This window comes from Alosa sapidissima, chromosome 1 (genome assembly GCF_018492685.1).
Source record: "Alosa sapidissima isolate fAloSap1 chromosome 1, fAloSap1.pri, whole genome shotgun sequence".
Lineage (NCBI taxonomy): Eukaryota > Metazoa > Chordata > Actinopteri > Clupeiformes > Clupeidae > Alosa > Alosa sapidissima.
In genome coordinates this window covers 4,121,106-4,128,605 of record NC_055957.1, presented here as the reverse complement: position 1 = coordinate 4,128,605, position 7,500 = coordinate 4,121,106, and positions in this window count along the sequence as shown.

Genomic DNA, 7,500 nt, shown 5'->3' with positions numbered 1-7,500 from the left:
AGTGACCAGTATCCGGAATTCCGGATTAATCCGGAAGAATCTAATCCCTGCTGTAATCCTATCTTGTTTTCCCCTAAAAAGGGGTGTAATGCAGAGAAATGTCTCTTTATGATGATACGCATGTTGAACATATATTTTGTCAAATGCTTCTCTTGTGTGAGTAACTAGTGACAAAGTGTGCTTAAGTGTGCTATGAGATTTTGGAGTAACCGCATCATACTATACTACACACCGCAAGAATTACATCATACTAAATGCCGCAAAATCATAAAACCACTGTTGGGATGACTCAATGGCTCTGATCGGATACTGGTTTGATCAAAACTGGGCCAAGAACTGTTTTAGATACGGCTGTGTTCCGGTTCTGAGCCTAGAATTGTTTTAGATACGGCTGTGTTCCGGTTCTGAGCCTAGAACTGTTTTAGATATGGCTGTGTTCCGGTTCTGAGCCTAGAACTGTTTTAGATACGGCTGTGTTCCGGTTCTGAGCCTAGAACTGTTTTAGATCCGGCTGTGTTCCGGTTCTGAGCTCTTGTTGGACGCTGTGTGTCAGCTCTGTGTTGCACATCCTTCTTCACGGCGAGTCTTCCCCAAGCGCTCAGGAGCCTGTCGAGAAGTGACATTAGCTGGATAAATCTGCTCTAATGAGCTTTAATCTCCCAATGGGGGAAATGACTTTTCTGTCTCTGGCGCAGCGCAGTCATACAGTACACACACTCCCCCAACGCCTCCCACCCCCGTCGCCTGCTCTACTGCTGCTGGTCCTGGGCCTGGGGGGGGGGGGTTATGCAGGGGAGGGGGCAATGCAGCACTTGTGTCGTGCTACCGCTAAGCCATAACATCACTGGGATTTATAAACGGAACACACAGAACATAATGTACCATACTGCGCTTGTACCGCACAGAGGAACACTTGTGTGTATATGTGTGTGTGCCTCTACGTGTGTGTGTGTGTGTGTGCGAATCAGCTCCCCCAAACTTCAGTTTTTTTAGTGCTACCAGAGCAAATAAAAGAGGTGGGGGGATAGCCACAATTTTCAAGACGTCTTTTCAGTGCAATCAGTCGTCATTCGGTGACTTTACTTCATTTGAATATCTGTGTGCATGCATTAAGTCTTCTCCTCAGATTTTATTACTGACAATTTACAGGCCTCCAAAACATTCAGCTAAAGTTTTTCTTGAAGAGCTAGGTGAACTGCTATCAGTTGTTTGCATAGAGTATGACTGTCTTATTATATCAGGGGATCTAAACTTGCATGTGGATAATCCTGAAAACAATTATGCCAAGGAATTCATTGCACTAATCGATACTTTCTCCCTAACACAGCATGTACAGGGGCCAACACACTCTCTCGGCCATACCCTCGACCTTGTTATCACAAAGGGTCTCGATGTCTCTACAGCTGTTAAAGACCTGGCCTTATCTGATCATTTTTGCGTGTTCTTTGATGTGTCTATGTCCCCACACACTCAAAACACAGCTATGATGGTAAAAAGGAGAATCATAAATGATCAGACAAGTGCTCTCTTTGAGCAAGCACTTTCACTAAAGTCAAGTCAACTGTCAGACTCTGAAGACTTATTTGATCACTTTAATGCAAAAATGGCAAACATTATGGATGACATTGCTCCATTACAATTCAAGAAAGTTAAGGACAAACAGAAAGCACCATGGAGGCAAAATCCAGCAGTTAAACTTCTAAAAAGAGAGTGTAGGAAGACTGAAAGAAAATGGCGTAAATACAAACTTCAGATCCACTATGAAATCCATAAAGAGATGCTCCGCACATATAACTCTGAAATATGCAAAGCAAGACAGTCTTTCTTTTCTAACATTATCAATAGAAGTTCAAATAACACTCGTATTCTATTTTCAACTGTTGATAAGTTAACAAATCCCCCCTCACAATTAGCGCCTGAACTTCTCTCAACTAATAAATGCAATGAGTTTTCATCTTTTTTTAAAGGTAAAATTGACAAAATCAGACTCAACATATCTGCTCAATTACAAATTCAACAACCTGAACTTCCAGCAACAAACAGAGGGAAACTAAACTTGATGTCAGAGTTCAGCTTGATAGACTACGAAACACTTGAAAAAACGGTACAGAATCTCAGCCCTTCCACATGTGTCTTAGACACTCTGCCTACCAATTTCTTCAAAACTGTTTTTCACCTCATAGCAGCGGATGTCCTTCAAAAAAGTAGTCTTTAATCAATTAACCACCTTCCTAACATCAAATGGGTATTTTGATTACTTTCAGTCTGGTTTTCGGGCAAATCACAGCACTGAAACAGCTCTCATTAAAGTTTCCAATGACATACGCCTCAACACAGATTCAGGTAAAACATCAGTCCTAGTGCTACTGGACCTTAGTGCAGCATTTGACACTGTTGATCACAATATTTTACTACACAGACTAGAACACTGGGTTGGATTTACAGGCATAGTTATCAGCTGGCTAAAATCATATCTACAAGAAAGGAGCTTCTTTGTTGCCATCGGAAACTGTACCTCAACACCAACGTCCTTGACCTGTGGTGTTCCCCAGGGGTCGATCTTGGGGCCACTATTATTCAACCTCTATATGCTCCCACTTGGACAAATCATTCAAAATAATTTGATTTCATATCATAGCTATGCAGATGACACACAAATTTACTTAGCTCTATCACCAAACAACTATGGTCCTCTTGAATCTATGTGTCAGTGTATAGAACAAATCAACACCTGGATGTCTCAAAATTTTCTTCAGCTGAACAAAGAAAAAACTGAAGTAATTATATTTGGTAAAAATGAGGAAAGACTTAGGGTTGCCACTCTCCTTGACACAAAAGGGTTGAAGGCAAAGGATACTGTTAAAAACCTTGGTGTATTAATTGACAGTGATCTAAATTTCAACAGCCACATGAAAGCGATAACTAAATCAGCTTTTTACCACCTCAAAAATATTGTCAAACTCAGAGGGCTGATGTCAAAACATGACTTAGAAAAACTCATTCATGCATTTATCTCCAGCAGGGTTGATTACTGCAATGGACTGTTCACAGGCCTTCCTAAAAAGACTATTAAACAGCTTCAGGTGATACAAAATGCAGCAGCTAGGACTCTAACAAAAACTAAAAGAACTGACCACATTACTCCAATTCTTAAGTCCTTGCACTGGCTTCCAGTAAGTCACAGAATTGACTTTAAAGCACTATTGCTTGTTTATAAATCAGTAAATGGAGCAGGACCTAAATACTTGTCAGACATGCTTCAGCAGTACACACCTTCTCGTCCTCTCAGGTCCCAGGTGAAAAACCTGCTAGTAAAACCTACAGTTAGAACTAAACATGGTGAAGCAGCTTTTAGCTGCTATGCGGCTCAGCTGTGGAACCAACTTTCGGATGACATTAAAAAGGCCCCAACTGTAGCCAGTTTTAAATCTAGACTTAAGACCAAACTGTTCTCAGACGCTTTCTGCTAACTGTGCCGAGTTACAAATTCTGAATCTGCCTCGATAATTATTCTACTTTGTCTTTTATTACTTTTTTTACTACTTTTGCCTTTGTTTTTGCTTACTAATTATTCTTTATTTTTAAATGATTTTACCTTGAGTTTTATGTTTTCTTTTTATTATGATCTTTACCTTTTAACTATTCTTTGACTATATTGCCCTTCTATGCTTTTATTTGTTATTATCGTTTGGTTTTGTTTATGTAAAGCACATTGAATGACCTCTGTGTATGAAATGTGCTATATAAATAAACTTGACTTGACTTGACTTGACTTGACTTGTGTGTGTGTGTGTGTATGTGTGCCTCTACATGTGTGTGTGTCTGTCTGTCTGTGTGTGTGTGCCTCTAAATGTTGTTTCTATGTGTGTGTGTGTGTGTGTGTGTGTGTGTGTGTGCGCGTAACTTTTTGGAGAGCCCGGGTCTTGACATGATTGGAACCCGCCCCCACCACCACCACCACCACACACACACACATACTCTACCCCACTTGTGCGATCAAGGCCATTCTCATTAAAAGCCATGTGGTTGAGAAACAGTTTCATTAATCTGAAAGCAGCCTTGTGTGTGTGTGTGTGTGTGTGTGTGTTTCTACATGTGTGTGTGTGTGTGTGTGTGTGTGTGTGTGTGTGTGTGTGCATTAACCTGAAAGCAGCCTTGTGTGTGTGTGTTTGTTTCTACATGTGTGTGTGTGTGTGCATTAACCTGAAAGCAGCCTTGGCCACTGAATGGAAGCTGCTGCCCCAGTGGCTCCAAATCACGAGCCACTTGAGCTGTGGTGGCCAACTGACTGGCCACTCCATTAGACGAGCCCTCCTCAAATTATACTAATTACCTCCAGCATGTGTGTGTGTGTGTGGAGCAAGGAGAGCAGGCATCTCTCATAATGAACTGTCAAATGTGCACATGCATATGATGTTTATTTATGGGAGATGGTGGATGTGGCAGTGGAAAACAGCCTGCTGCATATTGATGGGATATGTGTGGGGAAACTGCAAGAAAAAACAAAAATAATAATAAATAATCACAAAGACTTGTGAAGTAAGCTGGAAAGAAAAATGTGTTTTGCTGGAGGGTGCTGTGTTTAAACCCTCTGTAACGTAAAATGTGATTTAATCTTAAGGCCATATGCTAAATGATGATGTGGGAGGTCACATACATGTATTGATCATTTTTTCTTGAATTTCTGCAACTACAATTCAAGCACCTTTGACCTGATCCCTAGTCCTTATATACTGCTCTCAAAAACAAATTGAGTGTGTGTGTGTGTGTGTGTGTGTGTGTAGGTGTGTGTCAGAGTTTCCGCTAGGAAAAAATGGTGCCGGTCAAAGTGACCGAGGTTTCGTTTTCCGCACATTTTGATGATATGCTGGTCAAATATCCTATTATCGCTTCTTAATTACCTAGTCAAGTTGAGGAAAACTGGAGACAGTTTTAAAAAATAAATAATGACATAATCAGGCTGAATAGAATGCAACATGTTCATTAGCCTAACTTATGTAAACATGCCTAACAAGATCTAATCAGTAGGCCTATCTATGTTTTCATGGACAGCAAGAGTCTGCTTCGTTCATTGTTTTAAAAAGGCTACGTAGTTTGTTGCTGCTACCCACATTATCTCCAGTGGTTCCACTGTTTAACTTGCACAGATGCGCACACACAAGAATGAGCGCTCACACCACTACCCCCTAAGGCTATGCCTCTTTATTTGATAACAATAAATTAAGAAATATTTCCTATTCTGGGAAATGTTTAGTTTTTCTTTCGGTCCGAGGTTCAATGATACCGTTTAATTGTGCCGGAAATTATCCGCGGACCAGCAATCTCCTCGTCGAGGAGGCCCTAACCCTGCAGATCATAGACCGAGAAAGCATAGGCCTACTGTATGCTTTGGGTACAGAACACAGTTGCATGTCCAGTGTACACAGAGAATGACAGTGTCTTGGAGCGGCCGCAACCCCGCAACTCCGCTTCCAACATCATGATTCCGACAGATACGCCCGACACTTCTGCTTTTTATCTGGTGGTGGTGGAGTTGACCGGACATCTGAGGCTTCAGACGTTACCAATTTATCATCATCCATCGCGTCTGGCCTCTGAAAAAACATTTAAGGCTAGTCTGCCTGGGTCTGGCCATGTTTGAACCGCCTCACTCATTTGTTCATTGTTTAACATGGACGTTTTAAGCGTGCGCTTCCTATTTGAAATGTTTCCAACAGTATTTGAAATGCAGCATAGGCTATGCGTGTTGTTTAATAGCTTTCAAACGGTAGAGCCTGTACATTTAAAAACATAGCCAAAGGACGTATTGCTTTAATATAGGCTTACATTTTAAGGCTTATTCTCAAATTCAGATTGCGTTAGGGGGACGGGATTATTAGCCAATTTCAATCGGACAATTTGACCGGAGAGATTTAAATTTGTCGGACATTTCATTTTTTTTTCGGCCAATGTCCGGGAATTACTGATTACTTATTATAACGGAAACCCTGGTGTGTGTGTGTGTGTGTGCGTGTGTGCGTGTGTGCGTGTGTGTGTATTTAGTCTGTCTGTCTAGGTAAGCATGTATGAATCTGTCTTTGTGCATGTATAGACTTGTTCTGTATGTGTCATGTGTGTGTCATGTATACAGTATGTGTGTGTGTGTGTGTGTGTGTGTGTCTATTTTTATCCGTTGTGTAAGCGTCCACAGAAAGGCCTCCTAATAAGCTCCCAGTAGGGTTCCTCAGCAGCTCTGTGCTGAGAGGCTGCACACTGTCAGAGGTGACACAACACTGCAAGGTGGAGGCACACACACACACACACACACACACCAGAGGACCCTTCCCTCACTCAGGACACTTAGCCCACAAGAACAGACTGATTTTAAACACACACACACACACACACACACACCAGAGGACCCTTCCCTCACTCAGGACACTTAGCCCGCAAGAACAGACTGATTTTAAACACACACACACACACACACACACACACATGTTCCAGGTTCACACACCATGTTCGCACACATACAGTAGATACTGTATAACATCATGCACACACACACACACACACACATACACACTATTTCACAGTGACATGTATGTCTACACACATACACAAACAAACGTTCACACACACACACACACACACAGTCCTGAGCCCAGAGGGCAGCACTTCAGGAACAAATTAAATAAGGACTCCTTTCTTCAGTTAATTACCGCTGCTGTCTGCAAGAGAGCGGCCATTTTTAATAAACATCCACACTGGCTTCTTTGTCCACTATCTCCTCCTATTCACTAGTGTTTGACACACACACTCATCCACACAAAGCACACACACGAAGCACACACACACACAAAGCACATACCTAGTGCCATTTCATAATACAAGTCCTTGGACAAGTGCTACAATAATATAGGCACAAAATATTAGTGCCTATATTAGTGTGTGTGTGTGTGTGTGTGTGTGTGTGTGTGTAGATGTGTGTGTAGATGTGTGCATATGTGTGTGTGTGTGTGTGCGTGCGTGTGTATGTATATGTGTGTGTGTGTGTGTGTGTGTGTCTTGTCCTGTTCACACCTTCTATCTGCTGCCAATGCCAACAGGAATATCAGTAACATCAAACACATTGCTTGGTTTGTCATTATTATTAACGGCAATCCGGCAGACCAGTAAATAAATGGACTGGATTGTGTGTGTGTGTGTGTGTGTGTGTGTGTGTGTGTGTGTGTGTGTGTGTGATCAGTAAATAAATGGACTGGATTGTGTGTGTGTGTGTGTGTGTGTGTGTGTGTGTGTGTGTGTGTGTGTGTGTGTGTGTGTGTGTGTGATCAGTAAATAAATGGACTGGATTGTGTGTGTGTGTGTGTGTGTGTGTGTGTGTGTGTGTGTGTGATCAGTAAATAAATGGACTGGATTGTGTGTGTGTGTGTGTGTGAGTGATCAGTAAATAAATTGACTGGATTGTGTGTGTGTGTGTGTGTGTGTGATCAGTAAATAAATGGACTGGATTGTGTG